General features: G+C 37.8%; 1 long non-coding RNA gene across 1 annotated transcript; it reads left to right on the top strand.

Moving 5' to 3' along the window:
• The first annotated feature begins 1,173 nt into the window (after positions 1 to 1,173).
• On the top strand, positions 1,174 to 20,143 carry LOC134489220 (uncharacterized). The gene is made up of 3 exons (XR_010067089.1): positions 1,174 to 1,242; positions 17,188 to 17,277; positions 20,037 to 20,143. It is a non-coding gene; the product is annotated as an uncharacterized LOC134489220 (long non-coding RNA).
• Positions 20,144 to 20,408: the final 265 nt, after the last annotated feature.

Genomic DNA, 20,408 nt, shown 5'->3' with positions numbered 1-20,408 from the left:
TTCATTTCTTTCCCTATCTACACCCTACCAACTTAACCTGCCTTAAACCATTAAGCTTAATTTTCATTTGCTGAAATGAGTAGTGGCTAGGATGGGGGAGCCCAAAAGTTTTTGTAGGAAAATTAAGCTGTGCATGTATATGGTGAGAGATCCATGTGTACCAATGTTTGGTTCTGCTACTTCTTTATTAACAAAGCCCCAGTAGGCTCAGGCAATGGGTTGGATCAGGTGAGAGTGAAGAGATGGTGTCCACTGATTAACTCAGTGTTTCTCAACCTTGGCAACTTTAAGATGTGTGGACTTCAGCTCCCAGAATTCCCCAGCCACCATAGCTGGCTGGGGAATTCTGGGAGCTGAAGTCCACACATCTTAAAGTTGCCAAGGTTGAGAAACACTGGATTTACTCATCAAGTTCATTACCACACCTCTCAAGAGCAGATTTTCAGGAAGCACAAAGAGGAAAGGAGGCTCAAAAAGCCCTGTTCTGTCCCTATAAATTTTGTTCCATTTAGGATGAAACTATTATCTAATTTAATATACATTAAACTAAATACTTGATAAGAGAGCTCAAATTAAAAAAGAAGTTAAGCTGGGTTGTAAAACATTGGCCTTTCAGCCTGGAAAGTTGTTGCCAGTCAATATTCAAGGTATATAGGTGAAATTCAGTCCTGTGTTTCCACAAAGAGATCTGTTTCCTTTGGCACAAAAGGAAATATTGTCTCCAGGACACTATTTTGTACATGATTGTGGTGTCATAATGATTGGGCATGATTGCCTTCATAATTTGATCCCCCTTGACCCCAAGCCATGGATGTTTATGACCTCCTCATCATGGAGTAGGTTTTATGAGCATATGAGAAGCTGCAGGGGGATTCATGTAAGTCTTGATGTTGGCAGATTTCATCCTAGGATTTTACCCACTACAGTACTGATTTTCAACTGTCCCTTCTGCACTTCATGGTTACAACTTTTTTCAGTGTGTGCTTTCTCTTCAAAATGTTTGTATAAAACTGTACTGACAATAGTAATTTTAATGCATCTGAATAAAAGCAATGAATTCAGTGATGGATTCTTACTAGATTTTTTCCCCATGTTTCCTATCAATAACTTAAATTATAGTTTTCAGAAGTTTATATTAAATATTCTCTTCTCTTCTCTTCTCTTCAGTATAATGAAGAACTCCACTATGTAGAACCATGCTTGAATGGAACTTTAGTACAAGCAGATAGAGCCAACAAAGAGGTAAAAGAAAATAATTATTTAAAGGAGCAAATATTTTGCACGTGAGGCATATTGCTGAATTTTATTTGAATTAATGAAAGCATACAAATTTAACTCAATTGTTCCATCTGCCCATTTAAAAAATGGTTGTCTGATGAGTTGTCACCGGTTTGCTTGACTCAGGTCTGGAAATGGGATTTAAAGGCTTTGTAATGCTCATTCTGGTAATTATCATCTCAAAGGAAAGGCAAGTATGAGAAGCTCTAAAATTCTCCAGTTCTGATTAAAATCCAAACTATACAAAAGTTCCCAGCTTTACTGAAAACCACCCCCAGGAAATGTTAAAGTAGGAAAAATGCTGCCACCATTCATCTGCCAGTGGTTCTCTTTGACACTGAACTTCTGACTTCTTTCCACTTTCTTTGGGAAATATGTCTTTTGCTCCAATCCCTAACAAAGCAACATAAATATTCTAAAATTGTTTTGCTAATTATTTGCCTTTATTCTAAGATAAGCTGTGGGGTAGGACTTTGCCTCCATCCTGATCTTCCATGGGGGACTTTTGGAATTCTATCTCTTCTTGGTAATGAACTGCCTGTAAAATAATAATAATTTTTTCAGGAGTAGCTCTTCCCATAATCTACCTAGCAAAGCCAGAGAAGAGCATCTCCTTAACTTTGCTCTTGAATAATTGATTGCCGTTCCCTTTATTTTGGCAATTAATGACACCATTTACCAACTTGGGCATAAATAGCTCAGTTTATTTATGGACTAGCTTGACGGAAACCAAGAGAATGCCATTATCTTTGCCTAGCATCAATGGCTGTTTGAATTCTTCCATGGACAGATAGTGGATTTTTTGGCTAAACATAAAGTAAAAGAATTGGATTATCTCTGATCCCCCATGCATCCAAAGATCAGTGTCTGATGCCTGCTGCCATCAGTAATAGTTTACACGGGTGAGAATTTTCAGCCTGTCCTTACCTTGATTGCCTTTTCTGCAGCTGCTAGAATTGTTACAGCTTTTAAAGATCTAGCATTTTCTGGATGTAGGGATAATGCTGATTCTGAGATATAAACCAGTGTTTTCAGCTATCCTTGAAGTATTACAAAATAGCTTAGTATCTGATCAAAGTTTTGCTCTGTGTTTTGATGGGTTGGTTGCCTGCCTGTTTCAATAAGCCTGAACATTCTTATGAAAAGGTTCTGGAGTTCAGATATAGATAGATACAGATACAGATATATAGATAGTGCAATTGAATACAGTATAACATGTCTGTCTCTTGGAACCACAGAAGAAGCATGTAAAAAGGAACTGTGATAGAAAAATGCTGCTTGCTTAAAATGTAATCTGTATGAGGAAGCTGTAATATAGTCTATATATGTTGTTGGTTGATTCATACCATTTCTACCTATGAATTATTTTATAAGAATATTCTTTATAAAATTTACCAAGTTTCAAACATTCTTGTTCATCTATTTGCTGTGTATTTCCAGAAATAGCTTTGCACTATGCTCCTTGCTGTCTGCCAGAAGATAATTGCTTTCAGTATCAGAATGTAAGCAAAGTAAAGGGTGGTGCAAGCAATCAGATACACATGAAGTGGTCTGGAATATTTGGCAGAAACAGAACATTTTAGCCAATGCCTTTGCAGCTGCAGCTAATAAGAGTAAGGAATGGGTTTAAGGCCTTTACTGAACTAAGTAACTGTGTATTAAAGTGAGGTGGAACGTGTTGTGATTTATACAAATGTTCAAGCACACAAATCCCTTTCTTTATACATGGAGGGGTATAAAAAAGCATAAAGATTTAGGATGTCCAAATATAAGGTTGCCTAAAGGTGAGCAAGATCTTGTTAGTATAAGTAGGTATTCCTGCCTGAAGACTGTTTCTTGACAAGACTGTTGTGCTACAAAAGGGTTAAACAGAAGTGGGGTGCCAACTCTTTCCTTGGCTCCTGAAACGATGATCTCTGTTTAATCCATTACTTTTCTGTAGTCCAGAAGAGTCATTAACTTCTTTTCCTTAGATGATCTTTTGGAGGCATTGTGGAGATTTAAAGTGCAGTGGTTGAAATCTTCCAAACAATGTTATGCAAAGGGCTTTCCACCATACCTTTCTTTTAGAAATGACCACCCATGTGGCAGACTTGGGCTATGGATTGATCCCCCGGTGAAATGATAACTCTTTCTACAGATATTTGTCATCTTACACTGATCTCTAGTGTGGGCTAAGAATATCAACCAGTCACTTTAGGTGAATTAACTGTTAAATAGTCAGGGGAACCCTTACCAATTCTGTGGAGCATGGAAACAGTTTTATCCAAAGACAGATTATTGCCCATCTGGTCTAGTGTTGTCTATTCTGGCTGTGGCTTTCCAAATTCTTAAGCAGAGGCTTTTCTTGTTTATCTCTCCATGATCTTTTAACTGGGGAAGCAGCTGGAACCTGTGGCCTTCTGCATGTAAACACTGAGCTACATTTCCCCCCCTCTTTCACCTTATGGAGAAATCAGTCATTGCTTGCAATATCAACAGCCAGTTGCTCCCTGTCAGCCCTAGGAAGGAGGCAATGGCAAACCACTTCCAAAGCTATTGCCAAGAAAACTGCATGGACTTGTCCAGACAGTCACTTGTCAGTTTGCTTAATATTATTTTATTCCATTATGTACTCATTAATTAACACTTAGTTACACAGAAAATATACTATAGAAGGGACTGAAAATTAATTGCAAAATCATCCTCTTGTATAAAATATATGTGATAACAGTAGAAGCTGTGATCAGGTTTCTCTCTTTTCAGAGGAGTTATGTAACGTGCATTGTTTTGTGGAACCATACAGATGTCTTAGTTGCCATGCTAAAAAATAGCCATGACAATAACCATTCAGCATGCCATATAGAATACAGGAGTAACAAAACTAATTTCTGTTAATGGATAATGTAAGTTTACTTTTTTTAATGCAATCTGCATCACTTGTAGTGAAATCCTATTGGCCCCCACTGTGGTCAACTTTAGGACTTGGGCCCTCTGACAAGTCTGTGGAAATTAACATCTTGCACTTATGTGTATTCCACTGTAATTGTTCTGTTTTTTGTTCTGTTTTAATTTGATGTCATCTTACTGGCATTATGTTTTTTAACAAAGCTTTTATTATTGAATCGATACAACCTGCTTAGAGTTTTTATAATTTGGCAGTTTGCAAATGCTGTTAAATAAATAAATGAATGAATAAGAAGTAGATTTGTCATGAAAATATTTATATCAGTTAAGGGGAAACTTGTTCTCTCATTCTGGAGTTGGGTGGAAACAGGCAGCGAAGAAGCATCTGTGATGTTTTTCTTTGCTGTAACAAAGACTGCAATCTAAAGGTAAATAGAGGCCTATGTGGCTGGCTTCACATTATATTCCATGTGAAAGGCATCTAATGGCTAGTGCAAAGCCACTGAAATAAGTGCTTTGAAACACGGAGGAAAGCAAGACAGCCATGCATGCATTCACATATGGAGACAATTGGGAGCAGTTTCTAAAACAGCTGCACGAAAAGTGCAGTTGCTTTCATTGTTTTAAAGCAGGTGTGTTGTATGTGCTGTGGGCTGTATACATTGCAGAGCATTTCTTTTGAAGCTGTTTGACAGCCCCAGTGTCAAATTAAGTCTCCAAGACCGTTTTATTTGAGTTGACCTTTAATATCCAAAATTAAAATAGTGATTCTGTTTTTATTATTGTCTCACTGGATATCCATTTATTCCTGCTATTCACGTCTTTCTGTACATCTGCCAGAATAAAATGTATTTGAAGACTACATTCAGTGGGGCCAAAATGCACCTACCACTTCTAAGCTATACTTATTAGAAGACTTGGGAGCACCATCATTATACCTTTTAATGCTACTACACATGGGCAGTAAAAATCCAGATAATCACTAGATGGCAGCAAGCAACTAGAATGTTCTGCTTCTTTTTGTTGCCATCTAGTAATCACCCATATTTTTGCAGCCCAGATATAATAGCCCTAAAATGTCCCTTCCCCCTGCCCACCTTTTTTTAAATGAATGGCAACCATGATTTGAATTGGGGCTATGGCCCAGGCAACCAAGGTTTACTCTCTTATTCTGCCCAATTTCCTAATCTTAAATTGTTTTTTTACTGAGGTTGGTCACATACAGGAAATCACTGAAATTTAAATCAGAAGAGAAAAGTTAGGTACTGTATCTCCCTTTCCTTAATTTCACAGCAGTGATCCAACAGTATAGAAGTATATTAAGAATATGTAGGATATCAGATCATAGATCTCCATATCAAATTACTTTGCTCATGAGATGCAAAGTTTTTGTGCATCCTTGTTGTGACTTTGAGTCCCATGTAATACAAGTTTAAATTATATTCATTTTAGCAGAGAGTACTGTCTGCTTGTCAGTTTATTGGCAGTAGGCAGTTCTGCAAAGAAAGCCTTTGAGTAACATCTGAATCAAATGAACTCTTGTAATGAAATGAGTTAAGTGGCAAGTTTAGTGTCAGATATGACAGGGAAAAGTTAAAGTATTTGATATGTTTACATGAACAGCTGATACTTGTACAAATTTAGAAAATAAGCAGGCCACCTAGCCTCATAATGTTTTATTAATATGTTCTGTTTGTTAGTTTTAAAATACTGCTTTTTAATATATATATATATATATATATGCAGCTTATGTCATATCAAAGGAATTTCCAGCTGAGGTTAAGCACTATAATTTCATATGCAGTACTTTTCTTTTCACTCACTGGGCCAGCATCTCAGTCCCATTCAAGGTGCACTGCACTAATGGAGAAAGTAGAGTGGGATGCTCACATCTTTCAGCCTATGTAATTGTAACTGAGCAATTACAAGACAAGAAAAATAAAATAAAATAAAATAAAATAAGCATTTTTTTTAAAGTTGACCAATGAGTTGGGGCCATTTTATTTGTGTATTTATTTAATTCATTTATACCTGTTCTTCATCCTGAAAAGCTCCTCAGACCTAGAAAAAGGGGCAGGGAAAGAGCGGGGAAAAAACCATGAGGATGCAGTCACCAATTCATACTGTTGTAATTACCAGATGTAAAAGAAATGGGCTGCTGACAGAGGTCCATGCGACACCATCATGATGAAGACCTATGACTCTTCTTATAAGGCAATTCATTGAGCTCAGTGCCTTCTGAGGTGGAGGAGTGACCTCCAGCCCAGATAGCACCAGCAGTAATAAGCAGCTGTAGCAGTTCCTTGCTGCTTTTATGTATCGCTATAGCCTTTTTAGGCATCCATCTATATACTGAAGGGCTTCTGACTGTTCAAAGAATATGAATGGGCTGCAGCAACCTTACCCCTGATCCATCCTGCAAATAGTGCTCTCCCCATAGTTCAAGACCCTAATAAGGCATTTGTGTGAATGCTTGAAAGTGACATTCTGTATGAAGCATGAGGCAGAGGCTCACATAAAACTAAGGGTATATTTTGGACAGTTCTATGAATTGTCCTGAATATTGACACCTGCTTCATATTTCTAGTGCAAAAAAAAGTACATATTGAGTACTTCCATAAATTTCATGTGTCAATATGAACATGATGTAAAAACCCACTCTTTGATATGGTAACAAATTTCCAACCCCTGGGTATTTCAGAGAAACAGTGCTGGGGTTCTGAGTTGTTTGGAATGGCTTCCACATCCATTCCACAACTAGACTATAGCTCTCTGTCTTGTACGGGAAGCAACTTTCAAAAATCATCTAAGTTTCAGGAATGAATCTGGGAAGAATTGGGATGGGAGAGCTCAGAAAGCAGTGCAGTGAAACTTCAATAGCCTATTTTTGACTCCTGCCTTGCATGCTTATTAATAACTTGTGAATCTGCCAATGCAGGGGCATATTCATAAGGCCACTTCGCAATATAATAATTTAGAAGGGAGCTATTGCAGTTAACCTCTTTTTGTGTGGGTTGCCCTAAAGCCATGTTCACTCCCAACTGAAGTTCAGTTCGTAGAGACATTTCTAAGCATCTTGCGTAAGAGATGAGAATCTACATTTGCATTCAGTCTACTTCTAATGCATTAAATTATTTCTCAAACTAGCTTTAGAAACAAATGTCCTCTTCTCATTATTCTTATAGAATACTAGTCTGGTTTATGGTTTTGTTATTAAGCTGGTCTTGCCTTTCAGTATGTCAATTTGTAAAACATTCATTTTTTTCCTTTTTAAAGTGGGAAATAGAGCAGACAGTATTTTATCATTGTCTGTACTTTTTCAGCAAAATTACAAACATGTGCAACTGCCTCGGTTAATGCAAGTTTACTTGGGCCAAGAAGTTTTCATGTTTGAGAAACTCCATATTTACATGTTTCCTACCTCTTAGGAATTATATGACTATCTGATTTAATGCAACTCTACATTTAAGGCAACAGTACCACAATTTACATTTTTTTCTTTATACATTAAAACACATACAGACACATACTTCTAAATATTTCCAGATGAAATTAAGTGGACAGTGCGTCTAAATGATGGGTGTATAATGGAATCAGAAGCTTACCTGTGTCTATATTTTTAATCCTTGTGACAATGAAACTTCTAATAGATTGTGTTTGGGTAAATGCAGTTACAATTCTCAGTGAAGCCTGCCATGCAGTTCACACATCTGGATTGTGTCTTCTTTTTGAGATGGATGAGCTGCTCAGTTTCAACAAGATCATGATGCTAGGCCTATGCCAGAAATTACTTCTCCCTTTTAAAACATTCTCACTCCATTGGATGGGAAAGAAACTGCTTTCATATTTAAGTGTAAATGATATTCTCATGGATGTGATTCAGGATCCTTATACATACCTTAGTTACAAAGTAGCCTACCTTTCTTTGCATCACTCTTTCTCCAGTGATCTGCAGCCTCCCTGGCTTCCCATACTTCAGTGACATCACTAGGAAGACATCACTAGCAATCTTTTATGGTGGAGCTTTTTAAAAAAATAACTGCCTTTCTTGTCTGTTCTCTTTTGTACAGTGTTCTGGATTGATTACTCCTCTGTCCAGAGTAGTTCCCAGAGATCATGCTTAGACAGGAACATACCCATCTTGGATTTCCAAGTGTTTTCCTTTATTGCCTCAACTTGGATCAGGAATTCTACACCTGTTGATTGAATAGATTCAGTAGGACTATTTCCTAGCCAAACAGCAACAAAGGGACTGGCTTGGGCCTCCATACTTTCGAGTAACAAAAATAACTGACCTAGTTTTTTTACTGTAGTTTCATAGTTACATATCATTCAGCCTTCAAAAGTCATACTTTTCAGGAAAAAAATGCATAGAGGCAATATCTTCATTAGATCAACACTGCAAATGGTTGAGTGTCCAAGATCTCTTTATCAGTGAAGGTGGGGAGGGTAGGAAAAATGGATGAATGAGAGAAAAAGGTGTGACTGCCTTTGGAGTCAGTGCTATGTTACATTGTTTGGGGGAGTAAAGGAAACGTGCATCAAACTTACCGGATACAGAAGCCTGTTAGCTTTTGCTACTATTCTCTCAAAGCTTCCTGTGAAGAAAGAACAAGCAAATTCTACCGTTTTGGAAATATAAATTCTAGCAGCTAGATTCATAACTGTCTTTCTGGATTCATATACAAATCCTTTTTTAGTGGAACGTTGAAGAGAAAATTGACTGGTATGTATATTAACCACACTGGTTATAACTTAAAGGACAAAAATAAATGAAATCCAAATTGGGCACAGTTGCCTAGGCTAGGTAAGCTTGTGACCCTAGCTGATTTAGGTGAGCTAACCAGGGCCAGACCTGGTTGGCATTTATATCCCTGCAACTAAGGGAAGTCAAAAGAACATCCTAGAAGAAAGCAATGACAAATTACCTTAAGAAAATTACATGGCATGTCCATGAAGTCAGTAGAACTTGAGCTTGGCTCAAAGGAGGCTTTACTTTCTACAGTTAGGGGCACATTTCTAAAACCTCTTTCACATTTTTTTATATGTGGATGCCATTCCTGTGTTATCTAGCCTTGAGAACATCATGGCAGGGAAGCCTGTGGTCTCTCAGGCCACATGGTATGGTATCCACATCTGCAGTTATATCCATCTAATTGCACCCAAAATATAGTGAATGATAAATAAAAATAGAGAATAAGAATAATAATGTCTATGCCACTGTGATGAAGAAAAATGTTTCCTCCTTATCCTTATTATTGGGTATGTATAGACCTTTGCATTAATACCTACATACATACACATATACCTGGTGTAAAGGACTAGGGAGATGGCCTTGAAGCAGATAGGAGTTTGTTTCCTGGGCTGACACCTACACGCCTACATAAATATATATGGCATTATTTTCTCTAGGCACTCAGGATTGTTTTTACTCATTTTACTCTCACAGTAACAATCCTGGGTTATAAGCTGAGCTGGAGTTAGTATCTAGCTCCAAGTCGTTCCTTGATCAATATGGTTATTTGAGGATTTGAAGCTAGCTTTCCCCAGCCCCTGTCCAATCACTGAAATCAGGATGATGGATGGCTAACATATTCCTTCCTTTCTTCTAGCATTCATTGCTTGATGAAGTATTTGGTGAAAATGGAAAGTGTGAATTGTGAAACCTGAGAGTCTTTAGAGACCTATGCCATCAAAACTGGTCCCAAGGAAAGATTTTCCAGTGTTGTGTTTCTTAATCTCTGGGTCCAACAAAATAATTGTCACCTGTATCATATTATTATGAACCTGTCATTTTACTATCAGACCTATCAGGATATAATTCCCTTAATTGTCTATTTAATTTGCATAAAATTACCATTATGCTATATGTAAACAAGGTATTTGCATATGCAGAAAAATAAGACACATTTGAAGGTTTTGTGATTATAAATGAAAATGAAACATGCATATCAAAATTAGTTCCAGAAGTTGTATTGTCTTCCTAGGATTCAGATTCATGGAATCCAGTCAAGTTCTGGTTCCTTTTGTTCTTTGTTATATTTGCTTGTATTTGAGTACAAAACATGTTGTTGCTGCTGGAATGGCAATCACATTTTCAGATAGCCTTCATTTAACACTCTGACAGTGTTTCAGCATGTATTAGGACAACTTTGAAATTGTCATTGCCATTATCTGTCAGATGTTCAACAAAGACATCTGGAAAAGAAAAGAAATCTTTAAGATTCCATAGAGCTTTGATGTGTTGATACATCCTTCTCCCCAGGCATACTTCTTGCATGTACTGCAGTGTCAGAAAGATCATTCTTATATCTGTATCTGTATGCTGGTCTTGTGGCCATAACAATAAACTCAACTAATTATTCTGGATTATCTTGATTTACTGTGAAGAGCTGTTTGCTGATGCCTGCAGCTCATTTGCTGCAGACTGTTGTATACATCCTTTTCACTCCTGTTTTACTCGTCCTATTAACAAAAGCAGTTAAACTAACCAGGAATTGAAAGCACACTGAGAAATTCAAAGTATGTATGCTGGTTGGTTTGTCCTGGTTTATGTTTCTTGTCATGTTTGCAGCAAGCTCTGGTTTGGATGATGCAGTAGTTTTTCAGTTCCTGGTTATGTTACTTGCCACTCAAGGTAAGGGCTACGAGAGACAACATGGGGGTGGGGGAGTGCACCATTCTGCAGGTACTTTCTTTTACAAATCTAACTTTCTTTTACAAATCTAGGATTCTTTCAAAACAACGAACACTTTGTGGGAATTGTTTTTCACCCCAAAGAGGGGGAGTTTGTATTGAGTTATGTCCAAGGTGGGGATAAAAGAGAAAGTTTCAAGCCTCACAGGATTATCTTTCACAGAATCACAAATACAAGTGGGCTGTTGTCCAAATATGTAATACATGTGAGAGAGCAATGAAGTACAGAGTCCATGATTTAGAAGTTACTTCCATTTGTGGAACAAGAAAGATATCTTTTCATATTTACGGTGCCCAGTCCTTACTGCTTTATTTTATTATAGCTACAGAAAAGGTGTATCTGTTTAGTCTCCTAAGATGACAATGCTTTACAGCGGAGACCTGGAGTGGGCCAAATGGTTGACAATAACGGTCATTCCATAGTATGTTTTTGATAGTCCAATAAGTCATTGACATACTTGATTATGAGTATGTGCCATCAAGCAGCTATCAATTCTTAGAGACCACATAGATAGATTTTCTCAGGATGATCTGTTCACAAACTGGTTCTTCAGATCTTCCAATGGTGCATCCATGGCTGCTATAATTAAGTCCATCCACCTTGTTGCTGGCCATCCTCCTCTTCTCTTTCTTTCTACCTTTCCCTTATAAACTTCTCACGAGACATAAATTTAAAAAGACAAAGAACTGGATGCAGTTAAAAATAGTAAAGAGTATAAGTCAGGACAGTTGCTTTCCTCAACACAATTCTTACACAGAATCACCTGGTAGCATCTGCTTAATAGATGACTTGAAGACAATAACCCCAATTTTTTTGCATATGAACTATTTACAGTATATTAACATTTGTCATGAGTATCAGTGTTGCATTTATACACTTTTCAGAGGCATTTTTCCTCCCCAAACATGTTTGTATAAGCCCCAAGGGTCAGTAATGTAGGAAAGCAGTTGCGTTGTTTGCTTTCTTTCCGGCCAAGTGAAATGGCTGTGCCTGTGGCCATATGCAGAGACAGCTGGGAACAGCTTCCCAAGCAGCTGCCTGAGTCTTGCCAATGACACAGATGCTTGAACTGTTTGAAAAGAGGTCCTTTGAGTTGTGGGGAAGCTCTGTTTTTGCATGCTTTGTATAGCTCCCATGCTAACGTAAGTCTTTTGTGTGGCCTTATGCTCCATTTAGAAATGCTTTCCCGGTCCTTTCAATTTTCATCAAAACCTTATGGACTTGCAATCGTACATTAATGTGGGGGCTTTCATTCTGAAAAAAAAAATGGTCATAAAAAGCTTTGTTGTTGTTTATTCGTTTAGTCGCTTCCAACTCTTCGTGACTTCATGGACCAGCCCACGCCAGAGCTTCCTGTCGGTAGTCAACACCCCCAGCTCCCCTAAGGATGAGTCCGTCACCTCTAGAATATCATCCATCTACCTTGCCCTTGGTTGGCCCCTCTTCCTTTTGCCCTCCACTCTCCCTAGCATCAGCATCTTCTCCAGGGTATCCTGTCTTCTCATTATATGGCCAAAGTATTTCAGTTTTGCCTTTAATATCATTCCCTCAAGTGAGCAGTCTGGCTTTATTTCCTGGAGGATGGACTGGTTTGATCTTCTCGCAGTCCAAGGCACTCTCAGAATTTTCCTCCAACACCACAGTTCAAAAGCATCGATCTTCCTTCTCTCAGCCTTCCTTATGGTCCAGCTTTCACAGCCATATGTTACTACGGGGAACACCATTGCTTTAACTATGCAGGCCTTTGTTGTCAGTGTGATGTCTCTGCTCTTAACTATTTTATCGAGATTTGTCATTGCTCTTCTCCCAAGGATTAAGCGTCTTCTGATTTCCTGACTGCAGTCAGCATCTGCAGTAATCTTTGCACCTAGAAATACAAAGTCTTTCACTGCTTCTACATTTTCTCCCTCTATTTGCCAGTTATCAATCAAGCTGGTTGCCATAATCATGTTTTTTTTGAGGTTTAGCTGCAAGCCAGCTTTTGCACTTCCTTATTTCACCTTCATCATAAGGCTCCTCAGTTCCTCTTCACTTTCAGCCATCAAAGTGGTATCATCTGCATATCTGAGATTGTTAATGTTTCTTCCAGCAATTTTAACTCCAGCCTTGGATTCCTCAAGCCCAGCATGTCGCATGATGTGTTCTGCGTACAAGTTGAATAGGTAGGGTGAGAGTATACAGCCCGGCGATACTCCTTTACCAATCTTAAACCAGTCCGTTGTTCCGTGGTCTGTTCTTACTGTTGCTACTTGGTTGTTATACAGATTCTTCAGGAGGCAGACAAGATGACTTGGTATCCCCATACCACTAAGAACTTGCCACAATTTGTTATGGTCCACACAGTCAAAGGCTTTAGAATAGTCAATAAAACAGAAATAGATGTTTTTCTGAAACTCCCTAGCTTTTTCCATTATCCGACGGATATTGGCAATTTGGTCCCTAGTTCCTCTGCCTTTTCTAAACCCAGCTTGTACATCTGGCAATTCTCGCTCCATGAATTGCTGAAGTCTCCCTTGCAGGATCTTGAGCATTAGCTTACTGGCATGTGAAATGAATGCCACTGTTCGATCGTTTAAACATTCTTTAGTGTTTCCCTTTTTTGGTATGGGGATTAAGTTGATTTTTTCCAATCTGATGGCCATTCTTGTGTTTTCCAAATTTGCTGGCATATAGGATGCATTACCTTGACAGCATCATCTTGCAAGATTTTGAACAGTTCAGCTGGGATGCCGTCGTCTCCTGCTGCCTTGTTATTAGCAATGCTTCTTAAGGCCCATTCAACCTCACTCTTCAGGATGTCTGGCTCTAGCTCACTGACCACACCATCAAAGCTATCCCCAATATTGTTATCCTTCCTATACAGGTCTTCTGTAAATTCTTGCCACCTTTTCTTGATCTCTTCTTCTTCTGTTAGGTCCTTGCCATCTTTGTTTTTGATCATACCCATTTTTGCCTGGAATTTACCTCCAGTGTTTCTAATTTTCTGGAAGAGGTCTCTTGTCCTTCCTATTCTATTGTCTTCTTCCACTTCCGCGCATTGCTTGTTTAAAAATAAGTCCTTATCTCTTCTGGCTAACCTCTGGAATTTTGCATTTAATTAGGCATATCTCCCGCTATCACTGTTGCCTTTTGCTTTCCTTCTTTCTTGGGCTACTTCTAGTGTCTCAGCAGACAGACATTTTGCCTTCTTGGTTTTCTCTTTCTTTGGGATGTATTTTGTTGCCGCCTCCTGAACAATGTTGCGAACTTCTGTCCATAGTTCTTCCGGGACCCTATCTACTAAGTCCAGTCCCTTAAATCTATTCTTCACCTCCACTGCATATTCCTTAGGGATATTAGTGAGCTCATATCTAGCTGATCTGTGGGTCTTCCCTAATCTCTTTAGTCTGATCCTAAATTGTGCAAGAAGAAGTTCGTGATCTGAACTACAGTCAGCTCCAGGTCTTGTTTTTACCGACTGTATAGATGTCCGCCACCTTTGGCTGCAAAGGATGTAGTCAATCTGATTTCGGTGTTGTCCATCTGGGGAAGTCCATGTATAAAGCCATCTCTTAGGTTGCTGGAAGAGAGTGTTTGTTATGCACATTGAGTTGTCTTGGCAAAATTCTATCAGCCTATGTCCTGCTTCGTTTTGTTCTCCCAGGCCATGCTTACCTGTAATTCCAGGTGTCATTTGACTGCCCACCTTAGCATTCCAGTCTCCCATGATGAAAATAACATCTCTTTTAGGCGTGTTGTCCAGTAGGTGCTGCAGATCCTCATAGAACTACTCTACTTCAGCTTCTTCAGCATCTGTGGTTGGGGCGTATATTTGGATCACTGTGATGTTAGATGGCTTGCCCTGAATTCGAATTGAGATCATTCTATCATTTTTTGGATTGTATCCAAGCACTGCTTTAGCCACTTTACTATTAATTATGAAGGCTACTCCATTTCTTCTGTGGTCCTCTTGTCCACAGTAGTAGATCTGGTGGTCATCTGATGTTAAGTGGCCCATTCCAGTCCATTTCAGTTCACTGATGCCCAGAATGTCTATCTTTAATCTTGACACCTCACCAATAACCACATCCAATTTGCCCTGGCTCATAGATCTTACATTCCAGGTTCCAGTGGTCTGTTGATCCTTAGAACATCGGATTCGCCGTTCACCACCAGCACCGTCGGCCGCTAGCTGTCCTTTCGGCTTTGAGCTAGCTGCGTCATCATGTCTGGGGCTAGTTGAACTCATCCTCTGTTCCTGGTTGTACTGATCCATTTAGTTTTCATGGCAAGAATACTGGGGTGGGTTGCTAAAAAGCTTAGACAACATATTAATTAAAGAGAATAGGTAGAGACTTGTCCCCAACAAGAACAGGAATCTTGTTTCCATTGTGATACAGCTATGATCAGAGACATCTAGTTCATTTGTTTGTTTCCTAGATTTGTGTCCCCATTTTTTTGAAGTTCAAGGCAGCCTTCTCCAAATTTTCCCCGCAGCAAAACTGTGAGGTAGGCTGGGATGACAGATGGTGATCAGCCCAAAGTCACACAGTGAGCTTCTGTGGCTGAATGTGGATTTGAATGTGGGTTTCCTTTGGTTTTAGTTTAACCACTTATAATTCTACTACTCCAGCTCACTTAACTATATAATGATACCAGAACAAAAAACAAAAAACCAACCTTTGAAATTGATGAGTTAAGAGTTAGGATGAGATAGTGGGATTCCCTTGGCTTTCTTTCAGTTCTGTAAGAGCAGCTCAGAAATAGATGCTATATCATGATGAGTACCAGAAGTCTATTATTAAGGACATTCCTATAAAACTGAGTATGTGTCCCTTCTTAGATTTCGTATTCTATATGCCTCAGCCTGAAGGAGAGAATATCATTAACATTTTTCAAATGCTGAAATATAAATATTTTTATTTTATTAATTTGAGCAAACATGAAATACATTCCACAACATCTGAATTCATTATAGCTTAAATGCTTATTTAGCTGAACAAGACTTTGAATATTTGAAAACTGAGATGCATGAACCAAATTTACTGGGTCAACATGAACATTAAGTTACACTAATTGCTTTGGAAAACTAGCCCTAGTTTGTGGTAGCAACATATGCTACAAAATGGCCTTAAGCTGATTTTTCTCCCCTCCTAACTTATGAAAAATTTATCATTCACTGAACTGTATAAGTCCATTATTTTAGTACAGGAAAAATGTGCTTTATAGGAAATTTATGAAAATAATTAATATTAGGCAATGCAGCATATAATTCCCTTTTATATTTAACAGTGTGTCACTTTTCCCCTTGTTAAATCTAAATGATACACTTTCTCATACATGGATTTTTGTATTTGGTGAGGAAAGACCAATTTGTTTGGTTTCATTTAAAAAATGACATGGTGGGCAAAATGGGTGTGGGATGGATTTCATCCTGAGATGTTTCTTTGTTGATAGCAAATTCCAGAATGAGATCATATTAATCTGTGATAACATGAAAAATAAAACTGTGGCCAATAAAAAGATTGTCATAGTGGCTGGCTATGGAAAGATAGACAATATTAGGCTGGAATTGAAAGTTCAAAAATTTTTCTGGGATAGATGAAATTGTAGAACTGCTTTCTTTTTTTGCATTTGAGGGCAATATAAAGGAATGGAAAGAATTTCAGAAACTGGGCAAACTCAACAGTGTTTGAGTGGTGGCTGCCATATTTTCCAATGATGGAGAGGAGTATCGTAGCACAGGATGACTAGATGATCATTTTGTTTGCTTCAAATCAGTTTGTCTTGTGATGCTGGATGGTACAGAATGGATAAGGAATTGTCAGAACACAAATAAGCTTTCCTAAATATTTATTTTTTCCAGAATTTGTGGGATTTTAGTTCAGTATGAGGAGAGTTATCCTTAGTAAGACTATAAAATCAAATCACCCAGCTTTTTAATACTTAATAGCTTTCTGTTTCCATACAAAATTTAGCATATTTTGGACTTTTTTTTTTACCTGGTGATCAAGAAGTCACCTGCTAATTTTCTTGGATTTGTTCACTCAAGTTCTTACCCTATGTAATTGTCTGAAAAGAAGATCAGAGTAGCTGAATCTATAGCAAACATACAGTATATACTTCAAAAATGTAACACTTTCTTCCAAAAACTAGAGAAGCAAGACTGCGGAGTCCTTGGTGCACAGTTCAACCCTGAGAAGCAAGACTGTTTTAGAACAATTTTAAAAATTGAGTTTGCTTCTTTACAAATGTAAAAGACTCCTTGACTTTAAATAAGATGATTGTTTTAATTTTAACTCTCCCAAAATAAGGTGTTTGAAATCCTCTTTCTGTTTCTTCTGCAGCACTTCAGGGAACACCTTGACAAACTTTTTGCCAAAGGGATTGGAATGCTGGACATTGCCTTAGTTGAAGCTTTCAATATGCTCAGTGATGTAAGTTCATCAGTTTTGTCTCATCTTTTGTTTCTGATTTCATCTGCTTGAAAAATTTTAACTGATACTTCTTTCCCATTTTAGAATTAGTATTGATTATGCTATCTCTTTGTACAGACAATGTAGCAATTTTTACTGTATATAGCAGTACACAACATGCAAATTTTAGAAATCTGTTCTTATGAATTATAGGTCAGTATCCTTTGTTATGTTAACATCTGTTGGGCCTACTTTTAGACTGGTTTGTAGGTTAGAATAATTGAATTCCACAGTTACTAGTATTTGCCAAAGAGTTAGCTATTCTCTATGCATACGATTCTCTGAATTGTGTTCATAGCTAAGTCCAAATCCTTCCCAACCTTTATTTATGCTAGTACCATGAGTTGTTCCTGCAAGATTACTGTGTGAGTTATATCATGTGACAATTGCAATTATCTCTTTTGCCAATAAAGGTAATTTTTGTTATGATTTTATATATATATACATATACATATATGTCTTAACCAATAGCTAAAATTTTGTGGTATTTTGAAGAGAGTTAAACTATCATAAACAAGTGCTCCAAATGTCAAGATGTGCTGAAATTTTCACTGCTAACTGATGAATTACTGAGTTAATTGTAGTTCATCATAAGGCCCCTTGTTATTACTATTATTCTGGAAAAGATGTTCATCATTTCTGTTATTCAATAAAAATAAAATTTTAGATACACATGAGAAGATATTACTTGCCCAAGTTAATATGGTCAATATGATTTACAGTAAAATAAATAGATGAAGAAACCCACTTCCAAAGGATTTTAATATACCGTTTCTTTTTTAAATGACAGTTCTTAGTTTAGTTTTAAAATGAAGAAGGGCCATTGATGCAAATAGATTTTCTAGATTTATTCATCATATAATGATCCCTGAGTTGGCTGGTTTTATCTTGGCAAAGTGAGAATAAAGTTTATATGTGCCCCATGTATTCACAGATACTGTTCTTTGTGTCTGGTACAGTCTGCATATCCTTCCTTCCGTAAGCTACCAACCACAAATTATCAACAGCAGAGGGCTGCTGCTCAGTATGTTCTCTGAAAGTATGCTTGCCTGCTCACCTGCCCAAAGATGCATATATGTACACATGTGACAAGAATAAAGGTGTTGGGAGCAATTTTATAGATGGCCTTCTAGTAAATGGAAATTTTCAGATTGGGCATGCCCATACAGCAGCCTTTTTGTGAAACTGTAAGTGACATGTTCTCAAAATCCTACTGTAAATGTGCCACCCATTCCAAAAGGATTGCACTCCAGAGTGAAAGAGAATGCAGCTTCCCTTAACCCATTTCTCTCATCATTCTGTTTGCCCCCCTTATTTCTTATTATTTTCTCATCTTACCTGTGGCAGGTAGAACACATGCACTGCTACTTGGTTTTTGAACAGACAAACATCATTTTCTTTCTAGCAAGTGTTCATTATCCAATCTCCATATGTTTATATTGGCTATAGGATTTGGTTGCTACCAACAACAGTGAAAGACTACCATCCTTAAGAAATAACATTGGTTAAAAAGGAAAAGATTTCAAGATGGACTTCAGATCTCAGCTCAATTTCTGTGTATATTTATTCAAATTGCCTGGTTGATAGGTGTACCAGTTCCTAGCATCAGACCTGATTAGAGGATGAGATCCAGTTAGTACTGCTCCACCACCAGATGGTTGCTGTTAGTGGGAAATCTAACAGATCTCCCCTTGCAGTCCCCTGCTCCATGCTATCCATCCCAGAAGATTGCAGGGAAAGGGAATGTTCTGTAGTTCAAGTAGAAGTCCATTCATGCACTGTTGGATGGAGACCACAGAAAACCTGATTCCTGTGTATAAGGAAAAAACAGCACAGGAAGCCTAGGAGCATTTAAAGTATTGATGTCATGAGCACTGATGGCGAGCAGGAGGGGGCCCCTATCCAGGGGGGAAAACGCATGCGTAGTAGTGAGGAGTTGAGCAGCCATTCAAAGAGACACAGAACAGACCCGCCTTGACTTTTGGGGTTTATCTGTCTGGGTTTTCCCACGCTTCTTCAGTTTGTTAGGATTTTCTGTCTTATGTAGCAGTAATAAAACACTAGAGACCTATTCCTCGTCTCAGCATGGTTCCTGGCTGTTAGGACAATTGTGAAGCCTAACAGTAGGGACAGTGAAGTAGCAGACTGAAAATATAAAGGTAGGAAAGAGAGCCATGTCTCCTTGAAAAACTGATAGATCTAGTAAAGGGAAAAAAGGAACATAGTATGTGTGTGTATATACTGTATATATATCTATAATTTGTTGGGAAGAAATGGGAATAAGTCCATAAAGTAAGCAAATTTACCTTGATGACAACAAGATGATTAGTAAAATTGGTTTTATATTCCCTCTTCATTTTTGGTTCTCTCTCCCACTCACTTGATCATTAAAGATGATTGCTAATATTCTGACATATTTCAAGCAAAGTTGAGGCACTTAAATATTTCTTGCCTTGGGGCCAGACTTGATTTTTTGATGGTATGGATGCTTCTCTATAAAAATATTCCATATGGCATTGTATTGATTAAAGTATATCATTCTTTAAATGTGGAGTATGTATGACTACTATGCTCATTCGAAATCAGAAATGAGATCTCAACATATACTATTTTGAGATGGAAATATTCAGTGGAACACAAGTTTCTTGTAGCAAAAGCTTGTTTGCCTGACTAGGTTTGTCAACACTCAAGTAATGTCAGTTTGTTTGTTTGTTTCCTAGTTCAATCATACAGGACAAGGAAGTATTTGCAGTCAAGCCATAATGCTGATTACCGATGGTGCTGTGGATACATATGATGCAATATTTGAAAAATATAATTGGCCGGATAGGAAGGTAATCCTACTGTGCATATCAATGAAACAACTGTGTCAAATATTGATCAAGATTTGCATTCCTTACAGATATTTTCTTATGGTTGGACCTAAAGTGTCAGAAATGCTCTCTAGGTAGATGAAGTCTTTAAAAAAAAGCCTTCTAAAGATGCTTCTGTTAAATGATGCTTTGCCAAACTGATTAAAAATGGAACATTCATTTCTGTAATGGATATATGTTGATAAAAGGATATGTATCTCTTGTTCTAGAAGACGCATT

This window comes from Candoia aspera, chromosome 2, assembly GCF_035149785.1.
Source record: "Candoia aspera isolate rCanAsp1 chromosome 2, rCanAsp1.hap2, whole genome shotgun sequence".
In the NCBI taxonomy this organism is placed as follows: Eukaryota; Metazoa; Chordata; class Lepidosauria; order Squamata; family Boidae; genus Candoia; species Candoia aspera.
This window is presented reverse-complemented; position numbering and strand designations above follow the sequence as displayed.